Genomic DNA, 12,194 nt, shown 5'->3' on the forward strand with positions numbered 1-12,194 from the left:
ATGCTGCTAGACGTTTAACATGATTAGTTGGGTACTATCAGAATTGAGTTTTCTGACGTTCTTATTATCAAGGAGTTGATAAATATGAATGGAGCTATAAACGATATGCTCATATAAGGGAGTTATTGATCCCGAATCACATGGAGATGTGAACCCACTGCTAGTTATATCAATGAACCATTAAGGGTCACACAAGTACTAGCTTACTAGATCCCATTGAGAATAAAATTAGTTCAATGTATTGAACAACTTATAAAGGAGTTTATAAGTGAAATAAATTAGAAGTATGACTTCTAAAGGAGAATAAATGGGAAAATAACTTTTAATTTTTGTATGTGTTGCCAGATTAAAAGTTGACTTGAATAAAATAATTAATTTTTGAAAATTGTGATTTTCAAAATTATTATTATGAACTTAATCAAATTAATTCAAGTGTTGAATTAATTAAACACTAGTGGGTCTTATAGAGTCCAAATAATTAAATTAATTCAAGTGTTGAATTAATTAAACACTATTGGGTTTTGTAGTACACAAAATAGAAATAGTGTTAAATAATTATTATACTAGTGGGCTTGCATAAGTTCAAGTTGGATTTAATTAATTGATTAAACTTAAATGGGTTTGAGTTTGATAATTAATTAAATATTAAGTTCATGGGTCATGTATATATATATATGTTTGACATATAATATATATACAATACATGAGAGAGAGTGAACATGAAGGGTTAAAGACAAAGTGCACACTTTTCTATGCATGTTTTTACCTTTTCCATGCATGTTTTTTCTTTTGTCATAACACACTTTTTAAGTACCAATACACTCAATATTCACTTTCCAATTCTATTCATATGGCCGAACACTACTCAAAATTATTCTCCAAAATATTTGTCTTTCAACTTGGTAGAAAAGACAAAGAAAATCTCAATGAAAAATTCTCTAAATATTTTAGTGCATATTTAGAGTGGATCTAGTTTGACTAGTCGTGGACCTAATTGGAAGAAAGGAGTCAATTTTGAACAAGGTGTTTTCTTGGAGGCTTGAATCCTTTTTGAGTAAGGTGTGCTCTTGAAAGCTTGTAGATAGTGTTTACCATTTCAAGAGCTAAGTTGTTCACAACTTGGTTGGAGCCATAAATCAATCTTTTGAGATTGATAGATAAAAATATCTTAAACACCTTATGAATGTTTAATATTTTTGAATGCTACATATGTGCTCGGTTTTTACATAAAAATTTTAGACTTCCGTTGCGCTTCCGGGCACAAGAGAACTGATCCTACAATTTTGTCTCTCGATGTATTTCTTTGTCAGCAAGTCAAAGCAGAGCATCGTCGACCAAGTGGTCTGATACAGAGTGTAACACCCGGTATTTTTTTAAATACGTAAATCCGCATGCATAATTAGGAAATTTAATTATTTAAATTTTAGATTTATGGGTTAAATAATTATGTGAATTATTTGTGCATGATTTAATTGATTTTTAAGCATTTAACCCATAATTAGTGATTTTTATGATTTTTAGTATTTTAATTATTTTATCGCGTAGACGGGACCGTGGACGGACGAGATGGCAAATTTCTAGCCAATTTAATTCATGAGCCTTTTAAGAGCCCAAAAATATTATTTTGAGTTTTATTTCCTCAAAATTTTTAGTATTTAATTTTATATAATTTTAGGAGTCCGTTTTTATTCAAAATAAGCCAAAATAATGACTTTTTAGCACTTTTAAAATTCCCTTAATTGTATATTTCGGGATTTTAATGTTAGTATCAGATTTTAATTCTTAATTGGAGTTTTTAAGTTATATATTTTATATATTAAAATCCTTATTAATATATTTAATTTCCTAAAAACCTATTTTTAATTAAAAACCTTACCCTAAGCCTACCCAATCCCACGTTTCAAAGCCTCAGCCGCCACACCCCCTCCTCCTTCGTCTTCTGCAGCAGACTTCGGCCATAGCTCGATTTTCTTTAAGCTTCCAAGGTGTTGATCATCGTCCCATCGTCCCGAAATCGTCCCACGCGCCTTTATCCCTTCAATTTCGGTGCAAGGCATGTGTTTCTTCCAAGTTTTTGTACCTATCAGATATCATTATGTGTGTGTTGTGTAGGCATCGATTTGTTTAAAGAAATTTCAGAAAACTCGATCGGTTTTTTTGTTGGTTGATGCTTGTGTATGTGATTTTCATTCAACTCACGATTTTCCTGGTCATGGCTCGTTCTAGCTGCTGGTCTTGGTTGGTAAGAGGTCTAAGGTGGGTCTAGGCTCGAGTGGCTCGAGTGGCTTGAGCCAAACGAGCCCAGAAATCGGCCTTGGTTGTTCGGTCTCCATGGGAGGCACAGACTAGGGTTTCGGGAAGGAGCTTCGGCCTCGGCGTCGTGGGCTGCATGGGGCTGAGGGTTGGTGCAGGTTAGGTCCGCCCAGACATGGGCTACGTCTGGGCGGCGACGCTCCAGCCAGGGGCGGCCGGAGCAAGCCGGCGGCAGCCTGGGAACGGCTGCTGCACTCGGCTGCAGTAGAGACGGGAAGAGGGAAAGGGGGGAGGCGGCGGGTTTAGGGTTTCAGGGTGGTTCCGGGTCGGGTCTTGGGTCCGAGTCGGGTCTGGTAGTAAGTGGGTTAAGTTAGTTGGGTCCGGGTTCGGATTAAGTTAGTTGGGCTCGGGTATTTTATTTTTAAGTTAATTAATGAATTTAAGAGTTTAATTGGGCTAATTAGATTAATTTAATTAATGGGCTTCACTTAAGTTATTATTTGGGCTTAATTAATTTAATTAAGTTAGTCCACTAATTTTTATGGGCTTTAGGGCCCATGAAAATTATCGGGCCAGTCTTTGGGCTTTTGGGCCCATTGGACCAGATTACGTTGTTATTGGGCCTAGAATGTTTTAATGGGCTTTAATTATTTAATTGGGCTTAGAATAATTTTTATTGGGCTTAAGTATGTTATTGGGCCAGTCTCAGTGTTAATGGGCCAGATTTAAGTAAATGGGCTTGAGTGTTAGGGCCAGCAGTCCAGTACAATCCATGAGAAATTGCATGTGTCCTGAATATATATTTAATTATTTTTATGCATTGAAGATTATTTTTATATTTATATGTTAGTATGAAATTAAATTAAATATATATGAAGGACACACATTTTATTTAAGTACATGCATTCATGAAATAATTTTATGTATGATTTAATGTTTATGGTTGAGCAATAAGAAAATATTTTATGTTGGAAGTTGAAGTAGTGTGACAATTTGAGATTTGAGGGGGATTCGTCCCCATATGTGAACTATTGAAGGGCAGTTTACTGCTAATTTAAGAGGTGATTCGTCACCGCCACGTACGTTGGTTTTCACGCTGATCAGTATTTAATGTATGATTTAAGGTTACACTACGGATACAACCATGCGATGTTAGAAAATAATTTGCTCAACAATATTTATGTATTATGATATTTAAGTTAATTTAAGTTAAGTTATGTTATGATATTTTTAAGCATGCTCATTCATGTATACGTTATGTATTAGTAGTAAATTGATTTAAAGTATTTTAAACCCTTGTTATGTTAGCATGTTGGGCCTCTAGGCTCACTACTCTGGTATGGTGCAGGTGAGTACGTCGAGGATGATGTTGTACCCACCGGAGGCGAGGGCATATGAGCGGACATGCAGTGACCCCGTGACCGTGATAGATATCTGAGTCATGATGCATGTTTGAATATTCCAGCACGTTAAATATTTTTAATTATTTTCAGTGGTTGAGTTTTTGGATAATTTATTTAAATATTTTCAGTGCATGCAGTTTTTAATTATTTTCTTATGACAGCATTTTAATTACGTATTTGACTCAGATATTTATTTTATTAAAGAATGCATTTTTATTTAAGTTATTTATTTATTTTAAATCTTTTTATTTTGTGCATATATGTATGGGCATGTATGTACATGTTATATTTAGTAAGTATAAAAAAAAAAAAAAATTCCGCATATTTATTTATTAATTATAGAGTTAGGGTCGTTTCAGTTGGTATCAAAGCACGGTCCTTGGAGGGGTCATTACTGCTATGCGAGCTCAGAAATTCACGCTACTGGTCTGTAAGTTTTAAGTGTTTATAGCATGTTTTACTTTTAAGAATTTAAGTTAGCATTAATTTTAAACCACTTAGTTATGCATGGCGATTCACGTAAAGAAATATGTGGTGGTGCAGAATGCCTCCCAGACCGATGAACAGACGTGGGGGATCTCCACCTACACCTCCACCTCCACCTCCGCAGAACCCACTAGCAGCATTGGAGCAGGCCAATGCTACCTTGATGGCTGGGATTACTGCTCTGTTGGAGCAGCAGGCTTCACGTCCGAGGATGTCCCATGAGGAGGACGTAGCAGAGCGGTTCCAGAAGAAGGGACCCAAGGAGTTTGCTGGTACCACCGATCCTTTGGTGGCTGAGGGGTGGATTCGCTCTTTGGAGTCCATCTTTGCGTATATGGGGATCACAGACGCCGACAGGGTGAACTGTGCGACGTATATGCTGAGAGGAGACGCAGCTCTATGGTGGGAGGGTGCTGCCAGGGGAGTTCACATTCCTACACTGGCATGGACAGAGTTTAGGCGTATCTTCTACGCCAAGTATTTCACTGAGGATGTGCGCAGCCGCATGATCCGGGAGTTCATGAGTCTCCGTCAGGGGGACAGGTCAGTGGTGGAGTATGTGCGACAGTTCGAGAGGGGCTGTCACTTTGTGCCCTTGATTTCAGACAGTCCACCAGAGAAGTTGAGGCAGTTTGTGGAGGGCCTGAAGGCAGATATCAGGCATGACGTTCGCATGGCGGACGTCCCTACTTATGAGACTGCAGTCAGTAGAGTCTTGCGTTCCGAGGAGGGCAGGAGAGAGATCCAAAGGGAGCAGCAAGGGAAGAGACAGATTCAGTCAGGATATCAGCGACCATCTTCGCAGCCTCCTGCGAAGAAGCAGTTTATTGGGCCGGCTAAGGGCCCGAATCCGCAGCAGAGGCCGCAGCAGCAGAGGGGCGGGGCCCCTAATGCCATAGGTTTTTCTACTTGCCCGAAGTGTCAGAAGATGCATTCGGGACCTTGTCTGTTGGGAGCAAGAGTTTGTTACCACTGCAAAGAGCCAGGGCATCAGATAGCTAACTGCCCGAGGAAGAAGAACACGGCTGGTAGAGTGTTCGTCATGCAGGCGGAGGAGGCAGACCCAGACACCTCCTTGATCACCGGGAGAATTCTAGTTGGAGGTAACTCCACGTTTGCATTGCTAGATTCAGGAGCTATGCATTCGTTTATCTCCCTATAGTTCATCAGACGGATAGGCATCACACCGGAGATTGCCAACAGTGGTTATGATGTCACTATGCCATCAGGACAGATTATTACTACCTCTAGTGTCATCCGAGAGCTGGAGTTAGAGCTACAGGGACACTCCATTCGCGCAGATGTAGTGGTTTTTCCGTTAAGCGGCTTTGATTTGATATTGGGTATGGACTGGTTGATAGTCAATGGAGCTTCGATTGATTTTCGTCGGAGGTCAATGTCAGTGAAACCGTCAGGAGGTGACCCGTTTACTTTCCATGCATCTCAGAGCAGTGATTTTCCTCAGATGATATCTCTTATTCAGGCGAGGAAGTTGTTGAGACGGGGTTGCCAGGGGTTTCTAGCGAGTATTGTCACGGCCTCAGAACCATCTAGCAGATCATTATCAGAGATAAAGGTGGTTCGTGACTTTCCAGATGTCTTTTCGGAGGATGTTGCAGGAATTCCACCAGTGAGAGATGTGGAGTTCAGCATTGACTTAGTGCCAGACACCGTGCCTATCTCTAAGGCACCATACAGACTTGCTCCTACCGAGATGAAAGAGTTGAAGGAGCAGATATAGGAATTATTAGAGAAAGTCTTTGTTCGTCCTAGCTTTTCTCCATGGGGAGCTCCGGTGTTATTTGTGAAGAAGAAGGATGGCAGTATGAGATTGTGCATCGATTACCGAGAGCTCAACAGGGTCACAGTGAAGAACAAGTATCCACTGCCGAGGATAGAGGATTTATTTGATCAGTTGCAGGGAGCTTCAGTGTTCTCCAAGATCGACCTGCGATCTGGTTATCATCAGCTGCGTGTTAGAGATGCAGATGTGTCCAAGACTGCTTTCCGGACATGGTATTGGCATTACGAGTTCCTAGTGATGCCATTTGGGATGACCAATGCTCCAGCGGTTTTCATGGATCTCATGAACCGAGTTTTTTAGCCGTATCTAGATCAGTTCATCATAGTCTTCATTGATGATATCTTGATCTACTCTAGGAGCATTGAGGAGCATAGACAGCATCTACAGACAGTCTTGCAGACTTTGAGGGAGCATCGTTTGTATGCCAAGTTCAGCAAGTGTGAGTTTTGGCTCGAGCAGGTGGCATTTCTTGGCCATATTATTTCGAGAGATAGGATTGCAGTTGATCAGTCGAAGGTTGAGGCAATGCAGAATTGGGGTATTTCGAAGAATGCTTCAGATATTCGCAGTTTCTTGGGTTTGGCAGGATACTATAGGAAGTTCATCAAGGGTTTTTCCTCCATTGCAGTACCCTTGACTTCCTTGACCAAGAACAATGCGAAGTTTATCTGGAGTTCAGAGTGTCAGAGGAGCTTCGATCAGTTGAAGGAAGCACTCACTACTGCACCGGTGTTAGCGGTGACAGTACCACATGAGGAGCTAGTGGTGTACACCGACGCGTCTAAGCTGGGTTTAGGTGCAGTACTTATGCAGTGTGGTAAGGTTATTGCTTATGCGTCGAGGCAGCTGAAGATTCATGAGCAGAATTACCCGACGCATGACTTGGAGTTAGCAGCAGTGGTTTTCGCTTTGAAAATCTGGAGGCACTATCTGTATGGCGAGAAGTGCAAGATTTTCACGGATCACAAGAGCCTCAAGTACTTCTTCACTCAAAAGGAGTTGAACATGAGGCAACGGAGATGGTTGGAGTTGGTGAAGGATTACGACTGTGACATTAGCTACCATCCGGGTAAAGCTAATGTAGTGGCCGATGCTTTGAGTCGGAAGTCGTCAGTGGTATCGTGTTTGTCAGTACAGTTACCACTGCAGAGTGAGATTCAGAGGTTTGGTTTGGAGTTTTATTCGAGTGGTCATGCACCGAGTCTGTCAGTGTTGACGGTGCAGCCAGTTCTGCTAGATCGGATCAGAAATGGACAGCCTACTGATGAGGAGTTACAGCGTTGGAGACAGAGAGATGAGGCCAAGGGTAATCTTCTGTATACCGTTGTGGATGACATTGTTCAGTACCGTGGTAGGATGTGGGTATCAAAAGTCGATCAGTTGAGGGCTGAGATTCTAGCAGAGGCTCACACATCTCCATACTCCATACACCCCGGAAGTACAAAGATGTATCGAGATTTGCAGCTATTGTATTGGTGGCCTGGGATGAAGAGAGACATAGGGAGAGTTGTGTCAGAGTGTTTGACTTGTCAGCAAGTCAAGGCAGAGCATCAGCGTCCAGCAGGACTTCTTAGACATCTTCCTATTCCGGAATGGAAATGGAAGAATATTACGATGGACTTTGTGGTTGGCTTACCGAGGAGTGCCAGAGGTTGCACAGCGATTTGGGTGATTGTGGATAGACTCACCAAGTCAGCTCATTTCTTGCCGGTGAGGACTACTTACTCATTGACACAGTATGCCGAGCTTTACATCAAGGAGATTGTTAGGTTGCATGGTATACCAGTGTCGATTGTGTCAGACAGAGATCCGAGATTCACATCCGTGTTTTGGAAGAGTCTGCACACAGCTATGGGGACTAGACTTTTGTTCAGCACAGCATTCCATCCCCAGACAGATGGTCAGTCTGAGAGAGTGATCCAGGTTCTCGAGGATCTTCTGAGAGCTTGTGTCATCGATTTTCAGGGCTCGTGGGAGACTAGACTGCCATTAGTGGAGTTTACCTATAACAACAGTTTTCAGTCGTCTATAGGTATGGCTCCTTATGCAGCATTGTATGGGAGGAGATGCAGATCTCCTGTGCATTGGGATGAGGTTGGTGAGAGGATTTTACTTGGTCCGGAGATTGTGCAACAGACAGCTGACATTGTGACTCAGATTCAGGATCGGATGAGGACTGCTCAGAGTCGTTAGAAGAGTTATGCAGATACTCGACGACGAGATTTGGAGTTTGCAGTAGGTGATCACGTGTTTCTGAGAGTGTCACCTATGAAGGGAGTGGTAAGATTTGGCCGGAGAGGAAAGCTTAATCCGAGGTATATAAGGCCATTCGAGATCCTAGAGAGAGTTGGCACGTTGGCCTACCGTTTAGCTTTATCGCCAGGTCTTGCAGCAGTGCACAACGTTTTCTATGTATCCATGCTTCGGAGATATGTCTCTAACCCGTCGCATGTGTTGGATTTCGAGCCCTTGCAGTTGCCACCAGATCTAGTGTATGAGGAGAGGCCAGTGCGGATCTTGGCTAGGGAGGAGCGGAGGCTTAGGACGCGAGTCATAACGATGGTCAGAGTCCAGTGGCTGAATCACTCAGAGGAGGAAGCTACTTGGGAGACCGAGGCAGAGATGAAGACTCGTTTCCTGGAGTTGTTCGGGTAAGTATTTTAAATTTCGAGGACGAAATTCAATTTAAGGGGGGAGAATTGTAACACCCGGTATTTTTTTAAATACGTAAATCCACATGCATAATTAGGGAATTTAATTATTTAAATTTTATATTTATGGGTTAAATAATTATGTGAATTATTTGTGCATGATTTAATTGATTTTTAAGCATTTAACCCATAATTAGTGATTTTTAGTATTTTAATTATTTTATCGCGTAGACGGGACCGTGGACGGACGAGATGACAACTTTCTAGCCAATTTAATTCATGAGCCTTTTAAGAGCCCAAAAATATTATTTTGAGTTTTATTTCCTCAAAATTTTTAGTATTTAATTTTATATAATTTTAGGAGTCCGTTTTTATTCAAAATAAGCAAAATAATGACTTTTTAGCACTTTTAAAATTCCCTTAATTGAATATTTCGGGATTTTAATGTTAGTATCAGATTTTAATTCTTAATTGGAGTTTTTAAGTTATATATTTTATATATTAAAATCCTTATTAATATATTTAATTTCCTAAAAACCTATTTTTAATTAAAAACCTTACCCTAAGCCTACCCAACCCCACGTTTCAAAGCCTCAGCCGCCACACCCCCTCCTCCTTCGTCTTCTGCAGCAGACTTCGGCCATAGCTCAATTTTCTTTAAGCTTCCAAGGTGTTGATCATAGTCCCGTCGTCCCGGAATCGTCCCACGCGCCTTTATCTCTTCAATTTCGGTGCAAGGCATGTGTTTCTTCCAAGTTTTTGCACCTATCAGATATCATTATGTGTGTGTTGTGTAGGCATCGATTTGTTTAAAAAAATTTCAGAAAACTCGATCGGTTTTTTTGTTGGTTGATGCTTGTGTATGTGATTTTCATTCAACTCACGATTTTCCTGGTCATGGCTCGTTCTAGCTGCTGGTCTTGGTTGGTAAGAGGTCTAAGGTGGGTCTAGGCTCGAGTGGCTTGAGTGGCTCGAGCCAAACGAGCCCAGAAATCGGCCTTGGTTGTTCGGTCTCCATGGGAGGCACAGACTAGGGTTTCGGGAAGGGGCTTCGGCCTCGGCGTCGTGGGCTGCATGGGGCTGAGGGTTGGTGCAGGTTAGGTCCGCCCAGACGTGGGCTACGTCTGGGCGGCGACGCTCCGGCCAGGGGCGGCCGGAGCAAGCCGGCGGCAGCCTGGGAACGGCTGCTGCACTCGGCTGCAGTAGAGACGGGAAGAGGGAAAGGGGGGAGGCGGCGGGTTTAGGGTTTCAGGGTGGTTCCGGGTCGGGTCTTGGGTCCGAGTCGGGTCTGGTAGTAAGTGGGTTAAGTTAGTTGGGTCCGGGTCCGGGTTAAGTTAGTTGGGCTCGGGTATTTTATTTTTAAGTTAATTAATGAATTTAAGAGTTTAATTGGGCTAATTAGATTAATTTAATTAATGGGCTTCACTTAAGTTATTATTTGGGCTTAATTAATTTAATTAAGTTAGTCCACTAATTTTTATGGGCTTTAGGGCCCATGAAAATTATCGGGCCAGTCTTTGGGCTTTTGGGCCCATTGGGCCAGATTAAGTTGTTATTGGGCCTAGAATGTTTTAATGGGCTTTAATTATTTAATTGGGCTTAGAATAATTTTTATTGGGCTTAAGTATGTTATTGGGCCAGTCTCAGTGTTAATGGGTCAGATTTAAGTAAATGGGCTTGAGTGTTAGGGCCAGCAGTCCAGTACAATCCATGAGAAATTGCATGTGTCCTGAATATATATTTAATTATTTTTATGCATTGAAGATTATTTTTATATTTATATGTTAGTATGAAATTAAATTAAATATATATGAAGGACACACATTTTATTTAAGTACATGCATTCATGAAATAATTTTATGTATGATTTAATGTTTAAGGTTGAGCAATAAGAAAATATTTTATGTTGGAAGTTGAAGTAGTGTGACAATTTGAGATTTGAGGGGGATTCGTCCCCATATGTGAACTATTGAAGGGCAGTTTACTGCCAATTTAAGAGGTAATTCGTCACCGCCACGTACGTTGGTTTCCACGCTGATCAGTATTTAATGTATGATTTAAGGTTACACTACGGATACAACCATGCAATGTTAGAAAATAATTTGCTCAACAATATTTATGTATTATGATATTTAAGTTAATTTAAGTTAAGTTATGTTATGATATTTTTAAGCATGCTCATTCATGTATACGTTATGTATTAGTAGTAAATTGATTTAAATTATTTTAAACCCTTGTTATGTTAGCATGTTGGGCCTCTAGGCTCACTACTCTGGTATGGTGCAGGTGAGAATGTCGAGGATGATGTTGTATCCACCGGAGGCGAGGACATATGAGCGAACATGCAGTGACCCCGTGACCGTGATAGATATCTGAGTCATGATGCATGTTTGAATATTCCAGCACGTTAAATATTTTTAATTATTTTCAGTGGTTGAGTTTTTGGATAATTTATCTAAATATTTTCAGTGCATGCAGTTTTTAATTATTTTCTTATGACAGCATTTTAATTACGTATTTGACTCAGATATTTATTTTATTAAAGAATGCATTTTTATTTAAGTTATTTATTTATTTTAAATCTTTTTATTTTGTGCATATATGTATGGGCATGTATGTACATGTTATATTTAGTAAGTATAAAAAAAAAAAAATTCCGCATATTTATTTATTAATTATAGAGTTAGGGTCGTTTCACAGAGTTTGGAGATTCCAGAATGGAAGTGGGAACATGTGACGATGGATTTTGTCACCCGCTTGCCAATGACCTCCAGGCAGTGTGATGCTACTTGGGTTATCGTGGACAAGTTTTTCACGTCTGCTCATTTTTTTTCCGTATAACCGCGAGTTTACTTTTGATCGCATGACAAGGCTATACATCCAGGAGATCGTATTATTGCATGGAGTCCCTTTGATCATCGTCAGCGATAGAGATCCGAGGTTTACCTCACAGTTTTGGGGTAGCTTTCAGCAAGCTTTGTGTACTACTCTGAGTTTGAGTACTACTTATCACCCAGAGACGAAAGTCAGTCTGAGAGGAATATTCGGACATTAGAAGATATGCTAAGGACTTCAGTGATAGATTTTGGATTATCCTGGCAAGATCACTTACCGTTGATAGAGTTCGCCTACAACAACAGCTATCATCATAGCATTGGCATGGCACGTGAGTCAAGTATCCACTCATTTACTGAACCTTGATTTGTTATGGTCAATGCTTCTGCTGAGTCATATGCATCCGAAACTAATGAGGCTTCTACAATCTCTCTGCCCTTTTCTGATGAGGTTTGCTACCTTTCAGGGCAATTCCTTTTGAAATGCCCCTCTTTATGGAAGATAAAACGCCTCAGCTTGAAATGTGGCCTAAGCTTGCTTTAAGACTTCGACCTTCCTCTATTTCCTTATGAAATCTCTTCTCCTGTCTGCCTCTTGTCATAAGGCTCTCACCTTGGGATTGAGAGTGTGTCTGAAGCTTCCTTTGCAACTCTTTGGCCTTAATAACATATTGAACTTCATCTAAGGTAATAGTTTGATCCCTACCATAGAGTAAAGTATCACCAAAAATCTCATAAGAATGTGGCAGTGAGTTTAATAGAA

The sequence above is a fragment of the Henckelia pumila genome, chromosome 1, assembly GCF_033568475.1.
Source record: "Henckelia pumila isolate YLH828 chromosome 1, ASM3356847v2, whole genome shotgun sequence".
NCBI lineage: Eukaryota > Viridiplantae > Streptophyta > Magnoliopsida > Lamiales > Gesneriaceae > Henckelia > Henckelia pumila.